Source organism: Bombina bombina, chromosome 3 (assembly GCF_027579735.1).
Source record: "Bombina bombina isolate aBomBom1 chromosome 3, aBomBom1.pri, whole genome shotgun sequence".
NCBI classification, from domain to species: Eukaryota; Metazoa; Chordata; class Amphibia; order Anura; family Bombinatoridae; genus Bombina; species Bombina bombina.
The window spans coordinates 155802064-155816927 of NC_069501.1; the positions used below are offsets into that span (position 1 = coordinate 155802064).

Consider the following 14864-nt stretch of genomic DNA (forward strand, 5'->3'; position numbering starts at 1 on the left):
GAAAGTATAGTTAGACTAGTAAGATGGAGGGTTACTCCCAGTAATTAATAAGATCGGTTATCGGAGTTAAGTCCATAAGGGATCTTAGTCTCTAACTTAAATATCCACAACATCTCCCGCTTCCCCAAAATGGTATCCCTATCTCCTCCTCTTTTGGGATACTCTCCTTCCCCTCACTGACCAGTGGCCATTTTGCTGATATGGAGCTCTTTTACTCCTGGTCATTTGGAGAGATGAGCACCCTTTATTCACAAAGCTTTGCCAAATGTATGTATAATGTAACCTTTTTTAAAGAGACAGTTCAATTTCTCTGTTTCCCTTCTAGGGACTTCAATTTCACCTTTAAACTGTGTCCCCCTTGGTGGTTAACCCTCTCTGTGCCTCATATACTGTATTTTTGTGCTGCTTTCTACCTATAGATATTTGCCTGTCCTTTCCATATACTGTATATTGTAGAGCAAACTGGTGCAGGTCATGTTTCTGGACATAATGCTGTCCCCTTGGAAGGGTGATCTACCAGTAATTTAACCCCTCAGAACAATGGTTGCTATATAAGGATATGTTGCTGTCCTCCCCCCCCCCCCCCCCCCCCCACACACACACCTATTTATACCACCTGTGTGCTTAGTCTGTGTCAAATGCTAGGCAGGGTCATACAGCGTTGCATTTGCAGCAGAGTTCTCAGGAATATATTGGGCACAAGGGTTATCCCCAGAACAGCTTTACTGACTTGCAACATAATTTAAATCAATATATCCACTCTTCAATTTCAGAACTGATGGTTGTTATACCTCCATCAGTTAGATGCAATGCATGCAAAGGGCAGAAGTGGATCCTTTGAAGGCCCTATATTTATTAGTGACAACCCATCTACGTACCCTGCACAATCCAAGAGTACAATGGAATAAGAATCCTCCTCTTCTGAGGAAGATTATTCAGAAGTCCATCACCTCCCCTGATGCTGATGAAGTAGCAGAAGAAATGTCCATTATTTAAGGTTGGAGGAAATACAAGCTCTCTTGTGAGAAATTCTAATAGCCTTGGAGGATGAGGATCCTCCAACTACACACAATCTGTAAAGAAAAATTATAAATTATTTAGGGCAGCTCCAAAAAAGCCATCTACCTTACCTGTACCTGATTCGATTTCTGACTTAATCACCAAGGAATAGAACAAAAAGGGATTACTTTTGTTCTCTCTTCCAAATTCAAGAATATGCTCCCTTTTCCTTCTGAAAAATTGGAGGTATAGGAAACTATTACAAATGTGAATGGTGCTATATTCATTCTAGCTAGAAGAGCCTTATGGTCTGCTGTCATGGTATCAAAAAGCAAACTTCTTTCCCTTCCTTTCCAGGGAAAATTTTTGTTTGTACCTGGACTAGATGCTATCACTGCAACAGTCAGTGGAGGCAAAGGAGCTTTCCTGCCTCAAGACAAAAAAGCTAAGGGCAGGGTTAAGTCTGCTGAATGCTTTCATTCCTTTCATCACTCCAAGATTCAAAGATCTTCCTCCTGCCCCTCCCTCCAAATCTGCATTAAGGTGTTGCTCCCAATCAGGATAAAGCTCTGGTGGGACAGATTGAGCCTTTTTCAGGAGTCATGGAAAAAGTCTTCTTGGGTACTGAACATAATTTCTTCAGGCCCTTTAGTGGAACAGATTTAAAGGTTCTATTCCAACATTTTCATTGTTCTGAAGAAAGAAGGGACTTTCAGGCCAATTTTGGACATCAAATTATGACTTTCAAAATGAAGATGATTTACACTATACTTGCTTTAGTGCAGGAGGGTCAATTTATGTCTACAATAGATTAAAAGATGCCTCTTTGCATATTCCTATTCACAATGATCATACAAGATTCCTCAGATTGGCCTTCCTTTACAGGCATTATCAGTTTGTGGTGCTTCCCTTTGGTCTGGCTATGGCACCAAGAGTCTTCACAAAGGTTCTCAGAGCTCTTTTTGTCAGCAGTCAAAGCTTAGGGGATTACAGTAGCTCCTTACCTAGATGGAATTCTGGTACAGGCTACCTCTCTCTGCAGATGGAAAAGGAACAAAAAGCAAAGTTCTTCAGTTCCTTCATATTGACGGATGGAAAATCAACCTTCCAAAGATCTCTCTAATTCCTCAAACTGGGGTTTCATTCCTGGTTTTCACAATAGATTCATTATCAATGACACCGGTTCTCACAGATTAATATAGGTTCAAATTGCAGATGGTGTGTGCTCTTCTCATTTATCTTCCAAAAGTCTTTTAATGCATGGGAGTAGTAGGTTTCATGGTAGTGGCTTCAGATACCGTACATTTTGCTAGATTCCATTTACATCCTCTACAACTAAAACTTTGGCAACAGTAGAATGTGGATTACAAGGATTTGTCTCAGAAGATCTCCTTAGACTTCACCAAGGGTCAAGTCCTACAAAAAAAAAGTGTGGGAACTCACCAAGGCTTCCACCCCCCACTTCACAAATAATATTGTTTTATATATATACACACACACTATATTTGTATGTATATAATCTATACAACTTGATTAATGAAAGCAAATTAAATCAAATGAAGGGTTGAATGGTTGCATTTGGGCCTGAGAATCTTCCTCTGTCACAGAGCTTCACCCACTTAATGTGCAATAGTCCTATTTCTGCTGAGGGGAGCTAAATAACCCCAGAGCAAGCCACCCAGAAATGTAAGCACCATGTGTTCCACACAGTGCAGGGTGATCACACAGCAGGACCACTGACAGGCTTGCATTTAGTGTATTGTAGGAACTATTACTGCTCATTACTAGAGGATCTCTCTATCCCTCTAACCAGACTGTGTTCCAGCTCCTCCCACCAACAGCAGCAGCAGTGTTTACTGAAGCATTTCTCTTCTCTGTCTAGAGGGAACTTAGTTCCTCCTGCAAAAATAGTGTAGGAACTCCGTTCCCATGCGTTTCCGCTGGACTTGACCCCTTGACTTCACCAATCCCTTAGGTGGTGATTGTCACAGACACCAGCCTGTCGGGTTGGGGTGCAGTCTGGGGCTCTGTTTGTTTGGTCTACTCAGGAGGCAAGGTTGCCAATCAATCTTCAGGGCTCTCCAGAGCTGGCCATAATTAAGACAAGAGTAATTTTTGATGTTTCAAGCATACAATGTCACTGTAGTGGCTTACATTTATCACCAAGGTGATACTTGAAGAGCCTTAGCAATGAAAAGGTAGCCCAAATTTTGGCTTGGGCAGAATAGCATCATAGCATGATTTCAGCAATCCACATCCTGGATGTGGTCAACTGGGAAGCAGACTTTTCAGTTGTCAATACCTTCACCTCTATGATTGTTTCCTGCATCGGGAGGTATTCAACAACATTGTGAGTCATTGGGGCAGGCCAGTCATAGACAACTCTAATAGATGCTTTATTAGTTTCCTGGTTGTTTTATCTGATTTACATTTTTCATCCTTTTGTGTTTCTATCCAAGGTAATATCCAGGATAAAACAAGAACGGGCCTCTGTAATACTAATTGCTACGACATGGCCTGCAGGACTTGGTACAAATATCCTCAACCCAGCCTTCTCCCTCAAGGTTCCTTCTTTTATCAAGACTTCAAATCCCTAATTTTGAAGGCATAGTGATTGAACGCCTAATTTTGTCTCAAACGGGTTTCTCTGATCAGATGATAGACACTTTGATTCAAGCCGATAAACCAACTACCAGGCGCATTATATCACAAGAAATCAAAACTAGAGGAATGAAAACTAAAAGTCAAATGTGTTTGTCTTATATCATAAAAAGATCTCAAAACATCCTTATATTCAAGCCTTTTTTAAGGCTTTGGTAAGGATAAGACCGGTTAGCAGACCAGCTTCGCCTCCAAGGAACCTTAGCCTGGTTCTTCAGACTCAACCTTTTGAACCTATACATGGTCTTGAGATTCAACTGCTATCTTTTTTTCTCTTGGCCGTTTCCTCAGCCAGAAGAGTCTCTGAACTTTTTGCCCAATTCTCTGGTTCCCCTAACCTGATATTTCACCAGGACAAGGTGGTTTTGAAAAGCAACAATTTTTTTTCTTCCTAAAGTGGTATCTTCAGATAACATTAATCAAGACATTGTAGTTCCATCTCTCTGCCTAGCTTCAAGAGAGGATGCTTCACAACTTGGATGTGGTAAGGGCCTTTAAATCTTATCTTCAGATCACAAAAGAATTTATAATTCTTCTTCTTTGTTTATTCAGCATGGCTTAAAGCTTTGATTCGAAAAGCATACCTGGTAGCAGGGAAGGCTCCCCAAACTACTGCTCATTTTACTACATCAACTGCCACCTCTTGGGCTTTAAGGAATGATGCTTTAATTGTACAAATTTGTGAGGTAGCTTTTTGGTCCTCTTTGGATACTTTTACAAAATTTTACCATTTTGACATTTTTGTCTCTTCTGAGGCTGCTTTGGGAAGAAAAGTCCTGCAGGCAGTTATGCATAATTTGGGGGCCTTTATCTGCCTTAACTATTATCCCACCCTATTTCATGGTGGTCTTATGGACTTCACAGCTTGGGAATAGGGTGCCACATGTATTGGTAGACTCCCACTAACGCATTGAAGAGAACAAAATGTATAATTACCTGATAAATTATTTTCTTTCATGATGGTGAAAGTTGATGAAATCCACCCTTCTTTTTTCTATACAGTTGGCGACAGTACTAGTTTGCACTTCACTTATCTTGCTGTATCTTTACTACTTTTATCATTTTCTCCTCTCTCTTGGCCATAGGCATTACTGAGGGATCATGTCCAGTGTAGTCATTACCTGTGTACAGATACTCATCATAATCATACTGTGCAGCATACTCATCAATGATTAGATACTCACATCATCACACAGTGCAGAATTCATTAGTGTGTAAATATTCCATCATTATACTGTTGGTGTATGTATCAAAAAGACACTGGAAGCTTTTAAAGAAAACTGCATTAGGCTTTACTTGTACAGATGCATCAGCAATATATGGAACATACCAAAGGACTTGTAAAACGATAGTCTGCACACACAGAGGAGGAAAAACACAATAGAGATTAAAGAACAACTTCCTTCCTGTATGAAAGAATGAACAAGATCACAGACATAAACAATCAGCAATCTAAACTGAACAGCGCCATCTACAGCATTAATGTTGTTCATACATATGGTATAGTACATGCTGTTGTATTTCCCAACACCCCTTCTTAACGGCATGTACATAATTACACTACATTCAGTTTCTTTTGAAGAAAACAATGCCGTTCCTTTGACAACGGTTTTGTGAGTTCGTCTGCAGTCATCTCTTATGATGGGCAGTATTGAATGTCAATAATACCTTGTTCTTCCATGTCCCTGAGTAAGTGATATTTTACATCAATGTGCTTGGTTCGAGGATTCACTCTTTCTGATTGTGTCAACTTTATACACCCTTGGTTGTCTTCAAGAATTGGTATAGGTTTAGACACATCCAGTCCCATGTCTTGAAAAAGTTGACAAATCCAAATTGCTTCTTGACATGCATGTGCTGCTGCTATATATTCTGCTTCCGTTGAAGAGAGTGCAACAGTCGCTTGTTTTCGACTGGACCAACTTATTGTTCCTTCTCCATACTGGAAGATGTAACCACTTGTAGATTTGCAGTCAGTGGTATCTCCGGCCCAATCAGAATCAACATATCCAATTAGTTTTGGGTTTGATGTTGCTGGCAGTCGCAGCTTCATCCGAATTGTTCCTTTTAGGTACTGTATCACCCTCTTTACTGCATTCCAGTCGCGTTGACAAGGTGTCGCAACTTTTCTACAGAGTATACCTATTGCTGCGGCAATGTTTGGTCTTGTCACGGTGGCAATGTATAGCAATTTTCCAATTGCCCTGCGGTAATTGTCATTATTGGGTAACAAGTTTTCTATTCCGTAGTTTTTCAGGTAATCTGGTTCCATAGGTGTTTTCACCTCTTTTGCATCTTGCATGTGAAATTGCTCTAATATTTCTGTAATTTTCTGACTTTGGTTAAGAAGATAGCTTCCATCCTCTTCCCTTTCTATTTGGATTCCTAAATAATGAGTGATGTCCCCTAGTTCTTTCATCTCAAAGTTCTGTTTTAATATATGAACTATTTGGTCACAGTCCCCTTCTTGTTCAAAACAAGTTATGATGTCATCAACATAAATTAGGATGCATATCCATTTGTTTTCTTGATGCCTTGAATATAGACATGGATCTGCTTTGCTTCTTGAGAATCCTTGTTTCATGAGTACTTCATTCACTTTTTCATTCCACATTCTCGCAGCTTACTTTAGTCCATAGATGCTCTTTTGAAGTTTGCATACAAGGTTCTGTTCCCTCTCAAATCCAGGTGGATGTTCCATGTAGAGATCCTCCTTGATCTCTACATATAGGAAAGCAGTTTTGACGTCCAGGTGCCTCACTTGCATTCCCTTTCCGACTGCAATGCTAAGGAGCGCTCTGATGGTGGAGTGTTTTACAACTGGAACAAAAGTTTCATCATAATCTTCTCCAAATTTCTGTGAGTATCCCTTTGCAACTAATCTTGCCTTGTATCTGTGGATATTTCCTTCTGCATTGTATTTTACTTTAAAAGTCAATTTGCTTCCTATAGCTTTGCGACCGGGGGGGAGCTTAGTGAGTGTCCGGGTTTTATTTTCCTGAAGTGATTTTATTTCTTCTTCGGCTGCTTTTCTCCATTGGTTGGCTTCCCTTTTTGGCAATTTTTCTATATCTTCCCAGGATGTTGGTTCGAGTGTTTCATGTGTCTTAGCGATGTATGACAGCTTGCGGGGTGGTATACCTTTCGTCACCCGAGTCGATTTTCTGATTTCTGGTTGTTCAGTGGGTTCTATTGGTTTGTGAGTAGCTGTTTTTTCTATTGTGAGCTCCACTTCTTGCTCTGTCTCCTGTATAGCTTCACTTTGGTCAGCATCTCTTGCTGATTCAGTGGAGAGGTTCTCTTTATGGCTTTCGAGGGACATTTTTTCTGATGTTTGACTTTCATCAAAATAAACACTGCGGCTTATTGTGATCTTGTTGGTCTTTGGATGAAGAATTCTATAGCCTTTACTTTGTTCACTGTAGCCCATAAGAATGCCTTCTATAGCTGTGTTCTCTAATTTGGAGCGTTTCTCACTTGGAACATAGGCATATGCTTTACATCCAAACACTCTAATATGCCCCATACTAGGTTTTGATCCATTCCACATTTCATATGGGGTGCTCTCAATAGTTTTTGATGGTAGCCTGTTCTGTAAGTATGTTGCAGTCATTATTGCTTCACCCCAGTACTGGTTAGGTAAATTGGCGTCTGAAAGCATGCATCTTGCCATTTCTATGAGGGTGCGATTTTTCCATTCTGCAACACCATTTTGCTCAGGAGTGTATGGTACAGTTGTTTGGTGTATAATGCCTTGTCTCTTTATGTATGACTCCACTTCCTTACTCATATATTCCCCTCCGTTGTCGGTACGTATTGTTCCTGGTTTCCGTTGAAATTTATTGCTGAATGTAGCTATAAATTCTTGAAGTTTCTCTGATGTCTCACTTTTGTGCTTCATCAGATATGTTGTTGTGTACCTGGAATAATCGTCAGTGAAAGTCAGTAAATATCTGTTCCCGCCGGGTGTGGGGGTTTTCATTGGTCCACACACGTCACTGTGTATGAGTTCCATGGGGCGAGTGGTTTTTCTTTGACTGGCTTGTGGAAGTGGGGTACGTGTGGCCTTTGCTTTGATACAACATGTGCACTTCATGAGCATGTCACAAGGCAAAATTATCATGTCTTCTGATAAACCTTCCTTTGCAAGTTCCTTTATGGCCTCTGGGTTTCGATGCCCTAATCGCCTGTGCCACAGGTGGATACATTTGTTGTGTGGATTATGAATGGCTGTTTTGGCTTGCTTCCTTTCAGTGATAAGTTTGTACAGGTGTTCGTTCAATCTTCCTTTTGCTAGGATTTGTTTCCTGTTTCGAATTGTGTATTCATTGCCTTGGAACTGAACTGTGAGTCCATTGTTAGCAAGAGTTTTCACTGATAGGAGGCTTCCTTCTAAACTTGGGACATACAGAACATTCTTTACTAGAATGCTTTGCTTACCTCCTGATGGTGTGATGCAAGTCAGGAACCCTTGACCATTACCTTCAGCTGTAATACTTTTCCCATTTGCTAGGAAGACTTTATCTTTAGTATTGAAATCAATTTCTGTGAAGAATGTCTCATCACTTGTCATGTGACTAGTTGCCCCTGAGTCAATGCACCATCCGTGTGGTGTACTATTCTGAGTCACTTTAAAGCTGCCGCTCCATGATGCAGCTGCAGTTTGCTTTGTGGCTGCCTTAGCTCTTTCTCTTGTAGGTGGTTCTAACCTTCGCTGCTCAGCTTTCCAGATTGAGCAGTTCTTTTTCAGGTGACTGACCTTTTTGCAACGAAAACACACACTGGTTTCTCTGTTTTGTTTTGTGCCTTTTGTGCCTTCAGAGTTACCTCTGATCTCTCATTTTCTTCACTATGCATGTTTTCCTTTCTTCTATTATATTCATCAATTAGTTTTCCCTTAGCATATTCTAGTGTTAGTTCTTGTTCAGGTCTGGTTTCTAGAGCATTGATAAGGGCACTATATGACTCTGGAAGGCTGCATAGTAACAATGCTACTATATGATTGTCTTTAATTTCTTCTCCAATTGCACATAGCTGTTCCACAATCTCTAGCATAGCATTCACATGTTCACACATTTCCTGGCCTTTTTCCAGCCTCATCTTATATAGTTTGCGCAGCAAATATAGTTTACTATTTAAGTTTGAACGCTCATGCAGTTTTTGTAGTGCAGTCCACATACCTTTAGCTGTGTTTTCTTTTCTTATGTGAATGAGTTGATCATCCTCCACTAACAGGCTTATAACTGCTTTTGCTTGCCTGTTTTTCTTGTCCCAATCCCCTGGATTATCAGTGGGTCTGTTTGTATCCAGCACCTCCCATAAATCATCTTTGGATAACAGCATTTCAAGCTTAAACTTCCACAGCTGGTAGTTGGTATTGTTTAGCTTCGCTATTGCATATTTCACATCTGAACCACTTGCCATCTTTCAGTAAATTGGATGCAGCTCTTGTTTCCTCACACAGTATTTGCTTGGATCATAGATGCAACACTTACTGACTTGTAGTTGTTTTTTTTTTTCAAGTGTCTGGGCCCATAACCTGTTGGTGTATGTATCAAAAAGACACTGGAAGCTTTTAAAGAAAACTGCATTAGGCTTTACTTGTACAGATGCATCAGCAATATATGGAACATACCAAAGGACTTGAAAAACGATAGTCTGCACACACAGAGGAGGAAAAACACAATAGAGATTAAATAACAACTTCCTTCCTGTATGAAAGAATGAACAAGATCACAGACATAAACAATCAGCAATCTAAACTGAACAGCGCCATCTACAGCATTAATGTTGTTCATACATATGGTATAGTACATGCGGTTGTATTTCCCAAGATATACAGCACAGCATATTTATCAGAGTATACATATTTATCAGGGTATAGTGTAAAGAAACATTGTTATACAGCACAGTCTGCTTTCTACCAGTGTATTAAATACAAAGCTGCCTCCATGTGGATTCCAAAAATAGCAGGGTGGTGAAAGAATCCACCACCACCTTGCCATTTTCAGAATCCACTGGGATGCAGCGAAGGCAAACGGAGCATTACAAAAAAAAACTAACTGCCCGCAATAATTATTTAAAAAAACAAAAACTAACCGCCCGCAATAAGTATTAAAAAAAAAAACTAACCGCCCGCAATAAGTATTACAAAAAAAAATAACCGCCCGCAATAAGTATTAAAGAAAATCTAACCGCCTGTACGAAGTATTAAGAAAAAAAGACGACAAAAACCTATCTAATAAAATTATTAACCCCTAAATCCGCCAACCCTAACATCGCAAATGAAATAATTAATTTATTAACCCCTAAACCGCCATCCACCACCAACACAATAAACAAATTTACCTATTAACTACTACACCACCAACCCTCACAATGCAAATAACTAAGTTAATGATTAAACCCCCCTAACCTACCACCCCCTAAATTAACCCCTTAATTACATAAAATAATAAAATACTACATACTATATTACAATAATATTACTTTACATTTTTCTAAAATTACACAAAATAAAAAAGGCTAACATTACAGAAAATAATAAACCACATTAGCCAAAATAAAAAAAAACCTAATCCCTATGAAAATAAAACAGCCCCCCCCCAAAAAAAAAACACCCCCTAAGAATAAACTACCAATAGCCCTTAAAAGGGCATTTTTTAGGGCATTGCCCCAAGTTAAACATCTCTTTTCCTAAAAAAAAAATACCCCCTCTAACAGTAAAATCCTCACCCACCAAACCCCCCAAAATAAAAAACCTAACACTAAAAAAACCTAAACTACCCATTTGTATGGGCATTACCCTTAAAAGGGCATTCAGCTCTTTTTTTACTGCCCTTAAAACGGCATTCAGCACTGTTTAAATTGAAAAAAAACACTATGATCTAAAAAAAAAAAAAAAAAAATTTAAAAATCCTAACATTAAGCCCCAAATAGGTACTCACGGTTCCTGATGTCCAGTGGAGAAGATCTTCTTCAAGGCAGGTCCATCATCTTCATCCACAGTGAAGGCGGCGCGGAGGTCTGGAGCGGTCTTCCCAGATGTAGTCTTTCTCGGCTGTGATCCTCGGCGGCGGCAGCGGTCCTTGGCAGTGGCATGGAGGTTCTTCTTCATTCGATCTTCCACCGCACACTGAGGATTGAATGCAAGGTACCCATTGTTGTCCCTTGCATTTCTATTGGCTGAAATTTTCAAAATCAACCAATAGGATGAGAGCTACTGAAATCATATTGGCTGATTTGAACACCCAATAGGATTTCAGTAGCTCTAATCTAATTGCATGATTTAAAAATTTCAGCCAATAGGAATGCAAGGTACCCCAAATTGATTGAGGTCCCTTGCATTCAATATTTAGTCAACGATGTACATCGGATGAAGAGGAGCCTCCATGCCGCTGAGGTCCGCCACTGCAGACCGCCACCGCTGAAGATCCAGGCATCGGGAACACAGCTCCGCACCTCAGCTCCGGATGAAGATAGAAGATGATGGATCCGTCTGGAAGAAGACCTTCTCCGCTGGACTTCAGGAACAGTGAGTACCTATTTTGGGCTTAGGTTTAGGCTTTTTATTTTCATTTTTGGGGTGGGTTTTTTTAAGATTAGGGGGTTTTTTTCAGCTTGACAAAGAGCTGATTGTCCTTTTAAGGGCAATAAAACAGCTGAATGCCCTTTTAAGGTCAATGCCCATACAAATGCCCTTTGAGGGGCAATGGGTAGTTTAGTTTTTTTTTAGTGTTAGTTTTCTTTATTTGGGTTTTTTTTTAATGTTAGGGGGACTTAGTATTTTTTAGTTGTAAAAGAGCTGTTTAACTTAGGGCAATGCCCTACAAAAGGTCCATTTAAGGCTATTGGTAGTATTAGATTAGGGGGTGATTTTATTTTAATTTTATTATTTTGGATAGCTTTGTTTATTTTTTCGGTATTTTTACTTTTTTTTTTTTGTAACTGTAGCTTGGGGGGTTGTATTTTTTAAATATAGACTGCCCTCTGGGCAGGCTTATTGCCTAGTATATATATAATAGCAGTTATCAACTTTGCAGGGGCAATGTGTGCAATTTAATAACACTCTGAATTATATTATTTGCAAAGGATAATACATCCTTAATCATTTTAGTTCTAATTTGTCTATTAATTAAACAGAGACTAGATCAATAAAAAAAACATACGGCTAGATTACGAGTTGTGCGTTAGGGTAAAAAAGCAGCGTTAAGAGGTCCTAACGCTGCTTTTTTTTACATCCGCTGGTATTACGAGTCTTGAAGGTTTATGGTCACCGCACACTTCTTTGGCCTTACCACAAAACGACTTATGTAAACTTCGTAAAGTCTTTTTTCTATGGGACTTCCATAGCGCCGGTATTACGAGTCTGTCCTGGGAGGCCAAAAAGTGAGCAGTACACCTTACCCCGTCAAGAGTCCTAATGCATTTAAAAGTCAGTAGTTAAGAGTTTTATGATACAACGCCGTAACATAAAACCCATAACTAAAGTGCTAAAAAGTACACTAACACCCATAAACTACCTATTAACCCCTAAACCGAGACCCTCCTGCATCGCAAACACTATAATAAAAATGTTAATCCCTAATCGGCCGCTCCGGACACCGCCACCACCTACATTATATTTATTAACCTCTAATCTGCTGCCCCCAATGTCGCCGCCACCTACCTACACTTATTAACCCCTAATCTGCCTCCCCCAACGTCGGCGCCACTATAATAAACATATTAACCCCTAACCCGCCACACTCCCGCCTCGCAAACATTAGTTAAATATTATTAACCCCTAATCTGCCATCCCTAACATCGACGCCACCTACCTACACTTATTAACCCCTAATCTGCCGCCCCCAATGTCGCTGCCACTATACTAAATTTATTAACCCCTAAACCTAAGTCTAACCCTAACACCCCCTAACTTAAATATAATTACAATAAATATAAATAAAATTACTATCATTAACTAAATTATTCCTATTTAAAACTAAATACTTACCTATAAAATAATCCCTAAACTAGCTACAATATAACTAATAGTTACATTGTAGCTAGCTTAGGGTTTATTTTACAGGCAAATTTGTATTTATTTTAACTAGGTACAATAGTTATTAAATAGTTATTAACTATTTAATAACTACCTAGCTAAAATAAATACAAAAGTACCTGTAAAATAAAACCTAACCTAAGTTACAATAACACCTAACACTATCAGCCAATCGGAATTAAGGATTTTTTCTATCAGCCAATCGGAATCTAAGGGATACCATCTTGGATGACGTCACTTAAAGGAACCTTCATTCGTTGTTAGTCCGTCGGAAGAAGAGGATGCTCCGCGTCAGATGTCTTGAAGATGGAGCCGCTCCGTGTCGGATGGATGAAGATAGAAGATGCCATCTGGATGAAGACTTCTGCCCATCTGGAGGACCACTTCGCCTGGCTTGGATGAAGACTTCTCCCGGCTTTGTTGAGGACTTTGGCCCGGTTGGATGAAGACTTCTGCCGCTTCCTTGAGGATGGATGTCCGGTCTTCAGAACTGTCTATCTTCAGGGGGTTAGTGTTAGGTTTTTTTAAGGGTGTATTGGGTGGGTTTTATTTTTAGGTTAGGGTTTGGGCCTGCAAAAGAGCTAACTGCCCTTTTAAGGGCAATGCCCATCCAAATGTCCTTTTCAGGGCAATGGGGAGCTTAGGTTTTTTAGATAGTATTATATTGGGGGGTTGTTTGTGTGGGTGGTGGGTTTTACTGTTTGTATTTTTTTACAAATAAAAGAGCTGATTACTTTGGGGCAATGCCCCGCAAAAGGCCCTTTTAAGGGCTATTGGTAGTTTAGTTTAGGCTAGGGTTTTTTTTTTATTTTGGGGGGGCTTTTTTTATTTTGATAGGGCTATTAGATAAGGTGTAATTAGATTAAATATCTGTAATTTGTTTATCATTTTCTGTAATTTAGAGTTTGTTTGTTTTTTGTACTTTACCTAATTTAATTTAATTTTTTAATTGTATTTAATTTAGTTAATTTATTTAATTATAGTGTAGTGTTAGGTGTTATTGTAACTTAGGTTAGGATTTATTATACAGGTACTTTTGTATTTATTTTAGCTAGGTAGTTATTAAATAGTTAATAACTATTTAATAACTATTCTACCTAGTTAAAATAAATACAAACTTGCCTGTAAAATAAAAATAAACCCTAAGCTAGATACAATGTAACTTTTAGTTATATTGTAGCTAGCTTAGGGTTTATTTTATAGGTAAGTATTTAGTTTTAAATAGGAATAATTTAGTTAATTATAGTAATTTTATTTAGATTTATTGTAATTATATTTAAGTTAGGGGATGTTAGGGTTAGGGTTAGACTTAGGTTTAGGGGTTAATACATTTAGTATAGTGGTGGCGACATTGGGGGTGGCAGATTACGGGTTACTAAATGTAGGTAGGTTGCGGCGACATTGGGGGCAGCAGATTAGGGGTTAATAAATATAATGTAGGTGGCGGCGATGTTGGGGGCAGCAGATTAGGGGTTCATAAGTATAATGTAGGTGGTGGCGGTGTCTGGAGCGGCAAATTAGGGGTTAATAAATATAATGCAGGTGTCAGCGATGTCGGGGGCGGCAGATTAGGGGTTAATAAGTGTAGGATTACGGGTTTTTAGACTCGGGGTTCATGTTATGGTGTTAGGTGTAAACATAAATTTTATTTCCCCATAGGAATTAATGGGGCTGCGTTAGTGAGTTTTACTCTGCTTTTTTGCAGGTGTTAGACTTTTTTCAGCCAGCTCTCCCCATTGATTCCTATGGGGAAATCGTGCACAAGCACATACGACCAACTCACCGCTGACTTAAGCAGTGCTGGTATTGGAGTGCAGTAATGACCAAAATTTTGTTCAACGCTCACTTCTTGGGCGCGATCCGATATAGATCGCAGTTTGCGGCGCAAGCGAGGGAACCGGCGTCGCCCGCAGTTTCAGCTCGCAACTCGAGCCATCCCATATAGGTCGCCGTCAGATGCTAACGTGCCGTAAGTCTGACAAACCAGCGATGTCCAGAAATCTGCGCAAGTACAAATTTCTGGCGTCGCCAGTGACTTGCGCCACGTTAGAATCTGCCGGCGCCTATAAAACCTGACTAAAGTTTAAAACACCCGCACTGTCTAACACGCCTCCCTAACATAGCCCGCACTGTCTAACACGCCTCCCTAACATAGCCCGCA

The 14864-nt window shown here is 39.6% G+C and overlaps 1 protein-coding gene across 1 annotated transcript in view; it reads left to right on the plus strand.

Annotated features, from left to right (window-relative positions):
- The window catches only part of SAMSN1 (SAM domain, SH3 domain and nuclear localization signals 1), a 365841-nt gene that overhangs the window by 296835 nt on the left and 54142 nt on the right, over positions 1-14864 (plus strand). The gene's annotated exons all lie outside the window — the stretch shown is intronic.